We start from the raw sequence: 15,591 nt of genomic DNA on the forward strand, positions 1-15,591 counted from the left end.
AGAAGGGAAACTTCCCCTGTCATGTTCACTAGTGAGTGGAAGTCCATCTGGAGGGCTTCTGTTATTTCAAGTCTTCTAAACAACTCCTCCTCTGTTATTAATTGCATTAATTGCAGGCTGATTTTAAAAGTTAGCTGTAGAAACAGAGCGTGAAGCAAAGTTCACTTCAGAAGTGTTTCCCACTCTTTCTAAACAGAGTGAAGGCAGGCTGTGTAGAACAAGGACCCTGGCTCTGTTGGAGTTTGATGGATGTCTTTGATGAGCTTCTCTCTTTTTACCCACCCAGACATTCAGCAAAGCCTGAGCTTAGCTAGCTCCATCCAGCCTTCTTTAGAAGCCCTCCTGCTCATCCTGGTGTCCTATTGCACTTTTGCTATGGGCACAGTTTTGTAATGGGCTACCAAAAAAAGCATGGCTTTTTAAAAAAAATTAAATTATTGTTATTACTATTCTGTTCAGAGTTTTAACACCCTTATCAAGATACAATCAGTTATTTCATGCTGTTACAATGATTGACACAGTCAAAATATTTTAATTGTTGCTAATTCCTATTTATAATGCAGTTATAATTACATTATTATATACAAAGCTCCTACTATTTACCACTTTTTCTAGAATTATATTCACCCATCCCATGTGTCATTACAGCAAGCCATCGGCATGACAAGGTCTTTAGTAGTGCAATGTTGACTGTCGGTTTTGTCGCCCCAAAGTCATTGTTCTGCTAAGGGTTGCCTTTTACATATTTCAGGAAATATATTGATAACCTTTTTTTTTTTTAATTGCCCTAAAAAAATATTTACAGAATGATTGCTGGCATTCATTAGTTCTTCCTTGTATGTGGAATGGTTTCTTTTTGAGTAAAGCCACACAGATGCACAAATCTAAGCAAACTTTAAGTTAAAAACCACCTTGAAAATAGTTAGATGATTTACTAAAACAAACCTTGAACCACATCATACGTAATGAACACCTGACAGGTGGGCAATTTTCCCATTCTGTTTACAACAAGGTAGACACGGGTCATTTGAACCTAAAGCAAGTCGTAAACACAGCAGAACTTTCTTAAATAATTTTGCAAGTACAGGTGAAATGAAGAAAAAAGGTACATTCAAAGCCAGAGAAGTCTGGACAAGGCCTGAGAAGTCCAGAGTAACATGCTCAGTTGTTTTTGACTACAAATACCTAAAGATGGCCTACAGGAAAGCTGTGGAGGGACTCTGGATCAGGGAGGGGAGCGATAGGATGAGGGGTAACAGTTTTAAACTGAAAGAGGGGAGTTTTAGATGAGATCTCAGGAAGAAATTCTTTGCTGTGAGGGCGGTGAGCCCCTGGCCCAGGTTGCCCTGAGAAGCTGTGGCTGCCCCATCCCTGGAGGGGTTCAAGGCCAGGTTGGATGAGGCTTGGAGCAACCTGGGCTGGTGGGAGGTGCCCCTCTCCAGGGCAGGGGTTTGGAACTAGATGGTCTTTAAGGTCCCTTCTAACCCAAACCATTCAATGATTCTATGATTCTATAATTAAATGTTGCACTTACCTTGAAGAAGATTAATTTTCCAAAGAATGACACGGTCTTTGGAAGAGGGCCCAGTAGCAGAACCATCTGCTCAAAAGAGATTTTTCTAAAGGCTTTATTCTGTTTCAGTTCTAATTTTCACATATATAAAATTGGAGTCAGTAGACCCGTCACGGTAGATGCATCCTTCAGAATAACGTCTCAAAAGAGCCACCAGCTGGAAAGGGCATGCAGCTACTGAATGAAGATGACAAGGATTTGCTGAGTTATTGTCAACAGAGGGTTATGTCAGGCACATTTGTACGAGGTGCTAAGCTACATCTACTTTCCCTTTACTTCCAGTGAGAGTTAAACAAGCTCAGTACCCTCCAGGATCAGATCTAGTGTATTTCGTGTATTTTTTATTCCTGGCAGAATATGCTCACCACAGACTATTTCAGTCTCAGAGCCAGGCCTTGGCTTTTTCCAGGACAATCTAGGATTTGCTTCATCAACAACTTTTATTTGTCCTCTTGTGACCAGATGTGTGTGTCCTTTTTCCCACGCTGTTGAAGCTGGAATTTAAAACTGGGGGAATCATGGACAGCTTTTTGCTGGATAAACTCTAAGGTCTTTATCTGCTTTTAGAAAGCAAGAATGACAATTAATTCAACCCTATGTGAAGTTGGTCTTTCGTAGAGGTACATTAGCCAGAGGAGAAGATGGAGAGAGACGACCAGGAGAGACTGAGAAGAAAAAGGAGATCCTGTGCACATCCTGGGCTTATTTACAAACACAGTGAAGACCTAAGTGCACCCATGAAATCTAAGCTTTCACTGAAAAGCAATGGGATCTCTTGGGCAGCAAGAAGGAAAAGGTAAAAAGTTTGAGCAAAACTGGGACTACAAATGCTCCAATGGATTGGGAGCCCCACTAATTTCAGTTTTTCTTTGAGTATTTGTCTCACTGGAGGATCAGAACCTACATTGACTTCAGCGAGCAGAATTATTCCTTCTAGGGCAAGCAGGTGTGACTGGTGGCTTGGGACAGGTGAGCTGCAAAGGGTGTATTCCTCAATGCACTGTGAGGATATTAAGTTGCAAGGAGAGCAACAAGCCTTGGTGTAAACTGCTCAGCAAAAGAAAATAAGAGGTAGGACTGAAGTTTAGAAATTGATGTTCAAAGGCAGGTGCAAAGAACATCTTTAAGTACCTCATTTCAGTTTTCTCTTCTGAATGTTGAGCAAACCCAGACAGTTCAGTCTGAATGACCCTCTGATGATTGTCGTTATCTTTTTTCTCCTATTTGTCCACATGTTCCTTGAACTGCATCACCTGAAACTTGACGTGACAATTCAGCTGAGGTGTCAACTGGTTCCCCCAGGCAAGGCAGATCTCAGGGCTGTCTTGTACACCAGAAGAAAAATGCCACAAAGTCTGTGCAGACTGAAGTTAGAACTGCTGCTGCCTAGTGATGTAAAAGTTTTCTTTCTGAGGTGGCTAAATCATCGCTGAATTCATGGTCTTTCACAGTTCCTGGCATCTCTTGGAAGAAACACAAGGAGCTTGTGCTCTAATGAAAGTCACTGAATACATTAAGACTTATTGAATATCCATCTGCTGCCATATACCAAAGCATGCCAAATACATGTCAAAGCTGGTATACATCATACAACAATGGTTTTGCCTTATATAGCTTGCAGAAAATTGGAAGAAAGAAGTATTCTCAGCATTTGGCAGCATTCAAGCTACTACAGGAACAAGGAACGTGAATGGAAGGGAAGTGAAATGATGTGATGTCACTTCGAAAGATCCTGTCGTGGAGAGACTGAAACACAAAGTATTTCGAAAAGGGAAAGGTTCTTTGCTAAAGATTTCCACAGCAGGAGTTACAAAGCATGGTACTTGATGTGGTTACATTTTAAAATGACTGTGAAACAGAGGTTAGATAGAGAAGTAGGAGATACTGTTAACTAGAGGGGGTCAAAACTTGATGTTTCCATTTCAAGGCAAAATAAGAAACTCTGAAACAACCACAGCTTTGGTTCCTTTGAAACAAAGATATGATTTTTTTTTTTTAGTAAATTAAGATCCTGAAAATACTGTTTTGCAGTACTTGAAAACATTTAGTGGGACTGAAAAGAAAACAAAATTCACTTCAGAACTTGCTGTGGTTAGATCGGATGCTTGACTTCTATCTTGCTCACAGGAAGGTACGTGAATCCCACTTTTACTTGCACTGGACAAAGAAATAAAGTATGGTTTTCAGGGTAACTGCAATCAACTTTTACTGCCATAGCTTTTCATAACAGTAGGTGTGCTTGCCACCTGATTTAAAGAAGGGGGTGAATATGCCACTGTACATCCCTGTTCTTATCACACGTTGCTGGGAAGTGCCCTTAGGATTGCTCTACTTCCATCTACACAAAGCTGTGAAGAAATACGGGCGTATGCATCATCCAGCACGCGTGCAGGGAGGCTGTTCCATCTGAGACATGTTGAACCTTGAAGGTGTGGATGGTCCCACGGACTGAACATCCAGCCACAGTTGTTGAATTTGCAGAAGCCACAAGCAAATGCATTTTTCCAGAGTGAGCAAATTGTGGCAAGGAGAAGTAGAATGGAAGTGAATCACATCCCTCTGAACCACCCTGATTAACTCCCATCTGAAAGCAAGACCCATTCTCCTGGAGACCATCTCATGTCATAATCTGACTTAGAGAAGCACTGCCAGCTCCAGACACCTTAATAGAGAACATGACATACTAATTGCTACAGTGTTTTGTTTTATGTTAGGCTTTTCACAGATGAACTGTGGTTCAATTATCTTTCACAGATAAAGTTTAACTATCTTTGCAGTAAAGTAACTATTTTTTTAAATATTGTTGAAAGGGATTGGAGGTGGTGGAAAGTAGTTTAAAAATTAATAGAGGGTTGGTTTTTTTTTTTTTTTTTTTTTTTTTTTTTTTTTTCTTAATTGAACTATAAATGTTATTTTAGTGGATATGCAGTAGAGAGAAAACTTAGTCAGGAATTCATCTAGAAGACTGAGAACCAGCCACAGGATCACAAAATGATCCATTCTCAGAATAAGTATGAAATATAACTGATATTTCCAGTGGGTGATAGTTTCATAATGCATAAAGCTACCAAAAGTTTTGTCCTTCCTCCAATTTCTCATTACTAACTATTTCACTTCAAAATGTAATAATTTTAAAATGTAACAGTGACAAGAGAACATTCTCAGTAATATTTGTCCCTTCTCTTGGCTCAGTTATTTGAGCATGACTCCATGGGGATTTTAAATTCTTTTCTTTTCTTTTCTTTTCTTTTCTTTTCTTTTCTTTTCTTTTCTTTTCTTTTCTTTTCTTTTCTTTTCTTTTCTTTTCTTTTCTTTTCTTTTCTTTTCTTTGCTTTGCTTTGCTTTGCTTTTCTTTTGCTTTGCTTTTCTTTGCTTTGCTTTTCTTTCCTTTTCTTTCCTTTTCTCTTTTCTTTTCCTCTCCTCTCCTCTCCTCTCCTCTCCTCTCCTCTCCTCTCCTCTCCTCTCCTCTCCTCTCCTCTCCTCTCCTCTCCTCTCCTCTCCTCTCCTCTCCTCTCCTCTCCTCTCCTCTTCATAGAGTAGGCAGCTAACATAGGTCAAATAAATCACACCTAGAAGTGCTGGTTTCCCACCACTGGCAATATAAAGCCATGACAATGAGCTTTCAATGTGCTGCGTGAATCTGGAGCTGAATCCCAGCATCACTGTCTGAAGTGAGTTGTGGTGAATCTCAGCTGTTGATTTGGACAAAATGGATGTCAACACTCTTATTTAGTGTTTGACTCGTGGGTGCTCTGATACAATGAGCCATATAAGCAGCTCTTTGCTGTCTGTAGTGTACAGCCACATCAGACCTTCTTGTCCCTCAAGCCCACCGTTTAGATGCATCCCAGGTTCTCTTGCAGGAAGACACAACAATGTTCTTTAAAGCATCGGTTTTGTCTCCTCTTTTGAGCATATTTCTAGTCCTGAACAATACAAACAGGGGGTAAAATAGAGAAGGACTTGAAGAATCAACAGGGAGCTGTAAGTAGGCTGCTGTCAAGATTTTTGCATGCCTGGGAAAATTTGAAATTCATATCAAAAGTAAATAGGATAGAGCTGAGACTGCGCTAATATCACAAACTGGTTTTCACACGCGTTTTCTGTTTAGGCTGATTGGCAGGTAGCGTACATGGGCAGGTACGTGGATTTGTGTGCTCCCACTTTCAATTCTATCAGCAAAACCATGACCAAAATGGAAGATAGAAGATAGATCCTCAAAGACAGTTACATGTCAAGGTCCCCTAGAATTGAGGAGATGATAACCTTGTTATTTCAACGACAGTTTGAAAACTTCAAACACTTCAGAAAATTTTGACCTGTGCGTTTCTTCTGTCTGTGTCTGTACAGGTAAATAAGGTTGGTCAAAGGCAACAGGGACTTGGTCAAGGACATGAAGGGATCCAGAGGCATGACAGGGATTTAAATCTGGGTTTGCTGAGCTGGAGGCTGAACTCTTCCGTACCTTCCTCTGTAGGGAACAAGAATGTACTTAAAGAGACATAAATGCATGCTGTTCTTCAGTCCTGTTGGTAAAATAATACGTGGAGCAGCTGGCAGAGGTTGACCAAAATCTAGTTTGCCTGATGATTAAACACGAGATTTGTTTAATCAAATTCAAATAACATGGATGTTATTTTTGATTTATAGATCTCCAGAAATCTCATCCAAATAAAATAATGTCTGCTTCTCTCCCACATGTCAGCCAAATTCTCTGAACACTCTGTTTAAGAAGTAGGAAGTTATTCATTGGTCACATTGTGACTCAGTATTACCTAGACTGGAACCAAAGTGCTCCAGTCACTCAAAACTGCCTTCTGATTTCCATCCTGAGTTTATGCTGGGTCAATCTTTAACCTCTCTTCCCGTGCCAGTAATGACTTTCAGCATAAATGAATAACTCCTTTCCTGGTGGGAGTTCTCTCATGTATTTATATTCCCACTCAACCTTCATTTTGCTGGACTAAGCATGATATGTTGGCACACCCTTTGTTTTGCTCTTGTGTCCTTGTCTCCTGGTTGTGCACGCAGTTTGCAAGCTGTTTTGCTTTGGGGTCACTAACCAGTTTTTTTGGCTGGGACACTGTATCCTAAGATTCAACCCATGCCCCTTGGTATGGAAAGAACTGGCCACTCATTAGTACGTGCTCAAAGATAATATATTCATAGCGTTAATCACCCCTGACAAAACAGGCCATCCCTGCCCATAGTCATTCCAGGAGCTTTTTCATGTAGCTATTTTTGTATCTTTTCATGTTTCTTGATCACAGCATTGGTAGGACTGGGGAAGTACATAGGGCAGAAGGTTCATTACTAGAACTGCCCAAGCAGTTGTTTATCCAGACCTACCTGCATAAACTTTCTTACACGTCAGTGCAGGGAGAAGGTGCTTCTCAAGGGTATTCATCCTGTCCTAAAATAGGCATTTGAGACAGTTCAGGTGAATTTCTTGGTAGAGACCTTTCTTTCTTCACTGGTGCTAAGGGGTGGCTACACTGTTGAGACTACAAGTGGGATTAATTTAACCCAGCTTCAGACATCTACAGAGTCACTCCATCTGAGCTAATGACTAAGGCTTTTTTTTTTTTTTTTTTTTTTTTTTACATTCTGTGTGCAGAAATAGGAATTTGCAGGATTAGGAACCAGGATTTGTAGGATGTGTAGGAATCATCCATTTTTCATATTTCTTCTCTGTCTTTGAGAAGCCTATTTCTGTCTATGGACTATGAAAGGTATAGGAAAAGTAAATAGCTCAAGTGGAACTATTGGTATAAATTACATATCTATGTTCAAAACAATAATTTCTGAAATCTCATAAGGGAAGGAAAACAGCTGCAGGTGAGGAACAGAGCACGTTTCTCTGGAAACTTTATCACAGCTGCCAAGTTTCTTGCAATCGCAACATGATTCCTTTTGCTTGTGCTCTTGAAGCAACTCTGCAGAATATCCCCTGCTGGTTACCTTGGGCTGTGCTCCACCAACCAATCCTGACTGGCCCATGGCATTGCAGAGTTAAAGAAGCAATATGATGTCAGGGGGAGAAAGGAAATAAGAGTTTCCTTTGGTAGGAATGCATGTTGATAGGAATCCCATGAAAGAAAATCTCTACTCCCCATAGCTGCTCAAAGCTAAATGCCATTTCTCACTGTATGAACACAGGTGTCTTCATTCACCCAGCAAATGTTCCTGTCAGGTTATCCAATGCAAAGCCCTTACATGCTAGGAAAAAATATATTCTATGAGGTTGGTTTGTCCCATCTCTTAGTGGGGGACTATCACCCACCTAGCCTGTGAAAGCTACAGAAGATATGAAGTTGCTCAACTGGATGGCTTGCTTTGTGGGATGTATCAACTGAGATTCATCTTGCCTTGTTTTATCTCAATTTTAGCTGATTATGGTCTGAATTATACTTTTATCTGTGTTTTTACTTTTCTCATCAAATGTGGTCATTTCTTGAGCAGTGTCGCACATCTTGTCATCAATTGTCTGTCAGAACTATGTTGAGGTTGCACACTCCTGCTGCACCAAACTTGGGAAAACTTATCTCAAAGCCAGCCAAATCCCCAAGCCAAGTGCTACAAAGCACACAGTTCCTGGTATTTGTAAGTATTTCAGTAATTTACAGGAGTCCTACAGAAAAATCAGGACTCTACTGTGAACTATCATGCCAGCTACTGTACCTACACACTGAGAGATCTCTTTACCCAAGGTAGATATCCAGGCATTAGATATTTAATTCCAAGTTCATCGCCTTGTCTTCCTTCACGATAAAAAAAAGGAAATAGGCATCTTCAGAAGGTAACTTGACCTGTCTTAGATGACTCTTTTAAGACTGGACAAATTGTCTTTTAGACTTCTGACCTTACGAGAGATTAATCCTCCCTTAATTATTTAATCTAAATGAAACATCTAGGCTCTCTTGCTAGAACAGGAAAGATAGCATGAACCTCAGGAAGGAAGCTCGTGAAATTTTCAGAGTGAGAGCTAAGGCAGGTGGGTTAAAACATATGAAACTAATGGTTCCTTTCCCCACAGTTTTAGAAAGAGACCATTCAACAAGGTAGGGTAGACATCGAACTTTTTGTATGGCTGAGACTGGATAAAAGGATAGCTTCCCAGCTTGTCTCTGGTCACTGGATGGAATGTTATACTATTTCTCTCTAAATGGTGCACGAAGGTACATGCCATTGAACTATTCCAGACGGTGCATGTGACAGTTCGTTAAAACAATGTGAGACAAAGATACAGCACAGACAGAGAGACAAATGTTGTCCTTTGGTACATCAGTTCTATTTCTTGTACTCCTGGATTACGAGAAGCCCCTTCTGTACTTTACCTTAGCAACATGGTCAGAAATGCTGTAAATAATCCCAGTATGTCAGTCCCTCCTCCCTCTCAGAAAAGCTGAGATACTGTCTGGCTCTGAGTCACTATTAACTGGTATATAAAATATCCAAAGGGCTCTGAAGGCTACTGCAGCATCATGACATGGGTCCTACAACTAGGTTCTCTCCCCTCCAGTTGGGGTGGCTTGCCTGTGTACTGTTTCCAAAAGGCAGATTGACAGCAGAAATCCCTTTTTTAGGGGAATAACAGAGTTTAAGAATATTCCCACAGAACCCTTACTGCCAGTTGGCCTCTGAGCACGGTTCATGAATATTGAACTTGCTAACATAGACACAGCCAGAGAGTGCAGAGCTCTGCAGGAGCTGAGAGCCACTTATCCACCCAGAGGCCCTTCACTGGTGGTATCTGGGCTTCTGTGGTTCCTGAAAAAAATGACTGGCCACGTTCTTCTTTTGTCCAAGGCAGTGCCTTCTGATGATTCCTGCTGAGGTGCTCAGAAAGAAGTCATTGTCTAAAACAAAAATAAAAATGATGGCAAGGTTCCCTTCCATACAAAGGAAAGAAAGCACAACTTTGGCTTACCAGTGAATACCACCCTGATTTCAGCAGTGACTGACAGCTGAGGCAGGCATGGGTTGCAACTGGAAAAAGCCTATCTATCTGGGCTGTAAAGGCAGGGACCAACCACATTCTTTAGCACTGAAAAGAAAACGAATGATGAGATGCTGCTGGGGGGATAGAGCAGCAAGTCACTGCTAGGGCTGCACATGCAGTGACAGCTTCCCACAGAAATTTTTGATACAAGGCTGTTTTCCGGTTGCTAACTAAAACTGTCTTGTTTAGAGAACACTGACCTTCAGGCTGCAAACAGCTGGTGGTTTCGTGGCTTCCAGGAGGGAAAGGTTTGAGAGTCCACATCCTTTTGGACTTACTGAAAAAGTCATGATGGAAAAGGGGTATTGCAGGCAAGGAGAAGGTTTCAGCATGCAGTCTCATGATGCAAGGATGAGCTTCTTACTGAAGAAAAAATGATTCCACCCTCTCTCCTCTTCTTAACAAAGTGCTCTCACTCATCTGCCTTTTGCTGTCACCAATCCATGCAATGCTGTGTAGTGAGATGGACCGAGTTGGTTGGTTATTTTTTGGCCAGAGCAATTTCCATACTGATGGCACAAGAAGGGGAGACAGGACCGCTCCTTTTGGTAGCAGTGTGGACTTTAAACTTTTTGTCAGATTGCAATCCTGGAATAATGGAAATAAATGGATTTCTGTTTATAAAAATAGATGGAGACCAAGAGCCAGGGCCAAAGGGTAAGATCTCTGCAAGACTGCTCTAAAGACTGAAGGCAAAACGCAGCTTCAAGTGGAGAGACCTCCCTCAAAAGGACAGGAAGAACGTCTGCAGTATTTCAGATGTGTAACTGAACGGCAGAATGTTATGGAAAGAAACTTCATAAATGGGATTAAAAGGTATTAGAGAAAGCCCCGGAACATAAATCCAGTGGCTTACACAGCTCATGACCTCCCAAAACTGGTAGGACACAGCCATGGGAAATGCCTCATCTTGTTCCTTCTATGCTTTCCTCACTGCCTGCTGTCAGAGAAAGGTTATTGAACTCAACCACTTGTCTTGACTGGATTTTTCTAATTTCAGTTTGCAGCTCTGTAACAAACAGTTGAATAGAGGCACAAACATGTTTTGCTTGGTGCACTCTGACAGACACAAAATTTGGCACTTGCACTTCAAAAAAACAGGATTTGTGTCAATGGGATCACTTTGCAGACACAGTAAGGCTGTTTGAAATCACAGCCTGCTTGCACACCCTCTTCCCCCTCTGCCCCATCTCCCTTAAGAGTGAATGCTAACCAACAACAACCAGTCCATTCTCAAGCAGGTCATGTTTACTGCACTTGATGTGATTAGCAGCAGCATGTGCATGCAGACATTTAGGCTATATAAATGTTATCAACGATTGCCTTCTTGAATATGAAGATTTCTGAGCTTTCTCCATCCATAAAAATGCTCCAAGAAATGGAGAAGAAACCAGTAATGTGGGAGAGATGTGGGTTTTTTTGTGCAGCACTCAGTATCCTCAACGTGTATTTTCTACCTGCAGGTCATATAATAGGCTTATATGATAGGCATTGCATTGATTTATCTTTGCACTGAGTATCACCAGGAAAGGACAAAATATTAGAAGTTCATTGGGTTTTCTTCCTTTTCAGGCATGTAAAAAAAAAAACGACAAAAAAAGTTACTGTGGTGAGAGACTCATTTAAAGTTAATCTGAGGTCAAGTTGTATCTTGCTGTATCTGAAATTGTAAACATGCCTAGCTTAAAACCAAGAAACGCTACTAAGTTTGTTCTTGCTTCCTGTGGATAGCGGGAACAGAGGTTATGAGAGTGAGGGAAGATGTTTAAAAAGTCAGCATAGGTTAGCTCTTGTTTGTTCTCATAATGGTGTCAAAACCAGAAAGATAAGTTGGTCCTGTGGGTTTACCAACTCAGTCATGCTTATTCATCCTCAACAGGTCTGTAGAAAAAGTGCAGTTTTGCACCTTCAGCTCCAAAGAGTTTACCTCACCTAACTTTGTTAAGATTTGTATGGTCACCTTGTTCAGAAGAAAAACTCCGCTTCAACAAAATATTTGCTTGATTCCACATCTGTGGTTAAACATCACCAGCTACTGCTGGACCTCTGCAGGAATCTGTTTATAGAATCGTTTCTCTTTAGGCTGTGTTTTCCCAAAGAGCGAAAATAGATATGAAATATTCTCCAAACACTCCAAACTGGCATGATTTCAGGTGGTTCTGGATTGCAATACTTATGGGTGCAACACCTCCTGTGAATTTACAGGCTGTGGAACAGAAAACACTTAGAGTATAAGTGCTGAAGTCTGTCTTCTCTACATATATTTGCCTTCAGTTGTTCCATAGCTCAATCAGTAGGAGGGCCTGTTTGCAGTTTCAAAGACCTTAAGTTCAGTCCTGGATAGTAGTTGTGGTTATATGGATGTGGTCATGGTTCACTACACAGCTATGCCTTAGCCATGATAAAGGGTAAAGTTTGGCAGAGGGTCAGGCTGTTGGATAAATACACCCAAACAGCTCAGCAATCCCACTGACCAGAGCATTCACTTTGTCCCAGTCATCTAAGGCCTCCAAAGAATAGTTCCAGGAGCTCAGGAAGGAAAACACTCCCCCATCTCCTCTAGCTGCCTTGAATGTGGCTCCTACCCACACCACGGACTCCCCGAATAGCAGGACAAATAAAGTCATGTTTTCTTAGCTCCAGCCTCCTAACTCCCTGGCATAATTCATGTGATTTCAAGGTGATTTGCAACAACTTTCATTTTTCATGTTCTGACAGCAGTGTTATAAATCTCTTTTTTTAACCCATGACAGATGTTTGCAGGTGTATTGTAGCTCTGGAAATCTCTGACCATCTTGGACTCATCTTTCCCACCCTGAACAACTTTGGAGGTGTGATGTGTTCAAGGGTAGGAAATATAAAATATTTTGTTTTAATACATGAATGACATATGAATAGTGAGTGTTTGGTGAGTGTTGGATGAGGTTTCAGTCAGAAAGGAATAACCAAAACCATGAAGCTGCAGAGAAATAAGGGGTACATCCACAAGATCACAAGATGAAGTTAGCACATCATGAGAGATTACCAGCATCCTTTAAGATTTTGCAACAGATCATCTGTAGTTATGTGTGGTCCTAGCCCAGTATAAAGGCACTTTGAACCACCAATGGATAGCCATGAAAGGTGACCCCTCCCCCTGCAGCGCTGCCTCCAGCGCTGGGGCCTCAGCACAGGAGAGACACGGAGCTGTTGGAGCGGGGCCAGAGGAGGCCCCGCAGATGCTGGGAGGGCTGGAGCCTCTCTGCTGTGGGGACAGGCTGAGAGAGCTGGGGGGGTTCAGCCTGGAGAAGAGAAGGCTCCGGGGAGACCTTGTAGCCCCTTCCAGTCCCTCAAGGGGCTCCAGGAGAGGTGGGGAGGGACTCTGGATCAGGGAGAAGAGCCATGGGACGAGGGGGAAGGGTTTTACACTGCAAGAGGGAAGATTTTAATGAGATATCAGGAAGAAATTATTTACTGTGAGGGTGGTAATACAATGGCCCAGGTTGCCCAGAGAGGTAGTAGATGCCCCATTCCTGGAAACATTCCAGGCCAGGTTGGACGGGGCTCTGAGCAACCTGATCTAGTTGAAGGTGTCCCTGCTCATGGCGGGATGTTGGACTAGATGACATTTAAAGGTCTCTTCCAGCCCAATCTCTTCTATGGTTCTATAAAACATAATTCAGAAAGAAGCTACAGTATACGGCAGAAGGAAATAGAATGAAATAGAAGGAAATAAATAAAGGAAAGCTTTGCTTCACTAAGAAATGTTGTAGGGAGATCTGGCTCTTGTGAAAGGTTAAGCATTGATAATTCTTCAGTGTCTTGGTTTGGAATCAAACTGACAAAAGCCAACATACATTCTTCTGCCTAGTGTTTCCCTCTGTCTGTCTGTACATCTTTGGAGGTATGTCATCCGAAGGGCAGACTGAGTCACAGAGTTAGGAGGAATTTGGATCACTGACTTTCTTAGCCTGTCACTTCAGCAGCCTAAGGTATTAAAACATCTTATGCAGAAAGTCCGAATAGGAAATCACAGCATGAGCGAGCTCTTGAAAATATTGGCAGCAATATTGCCATTTTTTCGTATTTTTACTCTCAGTGTTTGCTGCCTGAACTCTCACTGCTCAGACGGTAATGCTTACCCAGGCAGCAGAGCAATTCACTTCAGTCCTCAACTGGGGAGGCTTGTCCAGGTCCTTGATTACATTCCCTTGCCCTATGGGAAAAATGGCCCAGCTGCCAATGGTGATGACTTAGAGCATCATCAAATATCCTTTTCCCAGTGCATGGCACAATTATCTTCTAGGGAATCATTCCACAACACCAGCATATATTTAATGACTCCTTCTCTATGTCCTTCCAGGCTTCCCAGGAAGAACTGAACATCTGGCCAAGGAAGGAGATATGTTCACTTAACCAGTGTATTATAGCAGTGTGGCTTGTTTTGATCCTGTGTGCTGACAGGCTTAGAGAGTGGGGGTTGTTTGGCCTGTAGAAGAAAAGGCTCCAGGGAGACCTTATAGAAGCCTTCCAGTACCTAACGAGGGCTTACAGGAAAGACGGGGAGGGACTCTGGATCAGGGAGTGTAATGATAGGATGATGGGTAATGGTTTCAAACTGAAAGAAGGCAGATTTAGATTTGACATTAGGAAGAAATTCTTTACCGTGAGGGTGGTGAGGCAGTCGAACAGGTTGCCCAGGGAGGCTGTGGATGACCCATCCCTGGAAGTGTTCAAGACCAGGCTGTATGAGGCTTTGAGCAGTCTGGTCTAGTGGGAGCTGTCCCTGCCTGTGGGACATCTGTGGAACTAGATGATCTTTAAGGTCCCTTCCAACCTGAACCGTTCTATGATTTTATGATTCTATGATCCATTCTGACCCTTAGTACTCGTGGTAATTGCAGTGGAGGCAGTGCACTGTGTATCTACTGGAATACCAGCCTCCCATGGGCTTTTTGCATTTTTGAAGTGCAGCTCTTATGCACGTATGCTTCTTGAGTTTGCTAATCCAGAATCACATCTGGGTCACTCCATGGTCACTGATCTGTCTGCACCAGTTAATATAAAGCTAGTGTGGATACAGCCCCTTTAGCTACAAGCATGCTTCTTCTGTTGAGGCTTGCCCGTTTCAGAAACACATTCTGTTTTTTCATTCCCACAGCACTGCTCTTGCTAGATTCTCTTTCAAGTGCACTTTGTAATGTTTTGGTCTCAGAAAGCAATGCCTGTGCTTATTTCTACACTTTGCTGTTCCTTATCCAATGTGTAAATGTATTGTGATGGAAAAGTGCCATTATTTGTGAGATGCTTTTCATTTTTAGACAGCACATCCACATAAGTGAAATATGATTTGTGCTCCATTCCTGCTCTTTGCTGTGCAGAAAGAAATAGGAATATTGGGTACAAACACCAAGCAATTTCTTAAAGAGAAAAGAATGTTTGTGGTGGAAGTGTAAATACCATGTTAGATGAAACTGGTCTGGAGAAAAAAAGAGAAACAGATAAACTAGTTAATGCTAAGGGATGAAGAGGGGAACGATGGCCTGGTTAGTGTGGTATTACTCTGGGACCCTGCAACCTGTCAGACATGTGCAAATGAAGGTATTAATGTTTTTTAAGATATTGTCTTTGCTCCGTTTTGTCAGCATAAGTGATTGCATGGGCTCCCTTGGTCTGGTCACTGGAAGTACGAGTAGTTACTTTAAATCCCTCTTACATTGTGGTCTCACTTCTCCAGGTGGTCATTCATCTTCCTTCAAGTCCCATCTGCAGAGTGTATAAAGCAGTTTTGATCACCGTAGACTGCAAACTGCCGAGAAGGTTTAAAATTGATGGAACCACTAGATGAAGCATTCTAACCCTGCTTCAACACAGGGCAGAGTTTCTCCTGATGAGTCCTGCACTGAGTTCAGTAATAGCCTTGTGAATGCTGTGCAGAACAGCATCTCATTTTGAGTTGAAAAATCAACAGACCAAATCTTTTTGATAAAAGGATAAAGGTTAAGCTTTTTCACTGCCTCACACTGCCAAATATTTT

General features: G+C 41.8%; 1 long non-coding RNA gene across 1 annotated transcript in view; it reads left to right on the forward strand.

Moving 5' to 3' along the window:
• LOC134510548 (uncharacterized) overlaps positions 1 to 15,591 on the forward strand; it is a 28,917-nt gene that overhangs the window by 9,554 nt on the left and 3,772 nt on the right. The gene's annotated exons all lie outside the window — the stretch shown is intronic.

This window comes from Chroicocephalus ridibundus, chromosome 2, assembly GCF_963924245.1.
Source record: "Chroicocephalus ridibundus chromosome 2, bChrRid1.1, whole genome shotgun sequence".
NCBI classification, from domain to species: domain Eukaryota; kingdom Metazoa; phylum Chordata; class Aves; order Charadriiformes; family Laridae; genus Chroicocephalus; species Chroicocephalus ridibundus.